The sequence below is a fragment of the Suricata suricatta genome, chromosome 15, assembly GCF_006229205.1.
Source record: "Suricata suricatta isolate VVHF042 chromosome 15, meerkat_22Aug2017_6uvM2_HiC, whole genome shotgun sequence".
Lineage (NCBI taxonomy): Eukaryota > Metazoa > Chordata > Mammalia > Carnivora > Herpestidae > Suricata > Suricata suricatta.
Window position 1 is genome coordinate 77075338 of NC_043714.1, and position 1718 is coordinate 77077055.

Consider the following 1718-nt stretch of genomic DNA (forward strand, 5'->3'; position numbering starts at 1 on the left):
GAGATCATGACCTGAGCCGAAGCCGGACGCTTAACCGACTGAGCCACTCAGGCGCCCCTGGATACCTCTTTTTGGATGAATCTTGTATTTTATGCAGAATTAATTAGAAAAATAAAGATGGCGGTGCCTGGGTGGCTCAGTCGGTTGAGCGTCCGGCTTCGGCTCAGGTCATGATCTCACAGTTAGTGATGTGGCACAGATTGGGAGGGCAGAGCCAGGCAGAGGCCCTGGCCAATCTGGTGTGGGGTGTAAGGGACAGAGCGAGTCCAGCGGGACTGAAGTTTTGGCCCGAGCGAATGGAAAGAGGACCCTGCCGTTCACTGAGATGGGGAGTGTGTGGGTGGAGCAAGGCTGACCAGCGTCACAGGCTCAGGTCTAGAAACGTTGGGCATGAAGTCTCACAAAGGTCCTCATGGGGAGGCCGGGAAGAACACAGGCACCTAGAATCCTCAAGAGGGGTCCTGGCTGGACACCGAGATGTGGGAGCTGCCGGCCCTTGTTGGTATTGCCATGGGAGTGGAGGTCACCCAGGGAGTGGGTGTGGGGAGAAGGGGAGAGCCTTCTCTGGTCAGTAATCCTCAGTGGGGGGCAAGGAAGGAGGGTCTGGGGCCACAGCACGCTGGGAGCCCAGGGGAGAAACGACGGACGCCAGAGGAAGCCATGGAGGTCTGTCAAGGCCCCTGTGGCTGCTCTAACAAACGACCCTACACCCGGAGGCCTAAAACAGAACACAAAGGTGTCAGCAGCGCTGGATCCTCCCAGAGGCTCCAGGAAGGAATACGGATCCTCCGGAGACAAAGCACACACTCGGATCTGTTGTCACATTCCCTTCCCCCCCCCCCCCCCCCCCCCCCCCCCCCCCCCGCTGCGTCCCGCAGCACGCTGTCTTCGGAACTCTGTCCCTCCTTCCGCCCTCTTACAGGGACCTTGCGATCACACTGCCCTCCTGCCCCCCCCCCACCCCCTTCCCCATCTCAAGAATCTTAACTTGATCACACAGCAAAGCCCCTGTTGCCACCTGAGGTCAGGTACTCATAGGTTCCCGGGAATGAGGGTCTGGGCCAGGGAGGGGTTGCTTTATTCAGCCGTCACAGCTGCACTCTGGTCTCCAAAGGCTCACGTTTGTCCCACATGGAAAAGACATTCCCCGCATCCCAAGGTCCCCCAAAGTCTCAACTCCTGACTGCATCAGGTCAAGTGTGACTCTCATCAGCTCTAAAGTCTCAAACGTCAACATCCAAACCCTGCTAATCAGGTGTGGGTAAGGCGCCAGCCAGACAGGAGCATGAGTGGGAAGAAAACCGCGCTGGTCATTGGATTTCACCGAGGAAAGGTGACTGCATCGCAGTCCTCCTGCCAACCCTGCCCGGGCCTGCAAGGCCCCCATGTCCCTCGGCACAGGGCTCCACTCACGCAAAACTCCAGCCTCCAAGGGCCCTGCGCCCGTCCCGCAGGTGCACAGATGCACAGGTGCACAGGGAGGGCCGCCCACGCCCCACCCACGGGCCCCGCAGCGCCAGGGGGCCCGCAAGGCCACCGAGAGACCGAGTCAGTCCTCCGGGCGGCCTAGAGCGTCCCGGAAGTGGCTGGGGAAGGCGGCCCGGCGCGGTCCGATCCCGCGGAGAGAGGCGGCACTTCCGGCGGTGGCGGCGGCGCCCGGGTCCGCAGGTGAGCGGGGCCGGGGCCGGGGCTGGGGGGCGGCGGACGGGGGTGCGGGC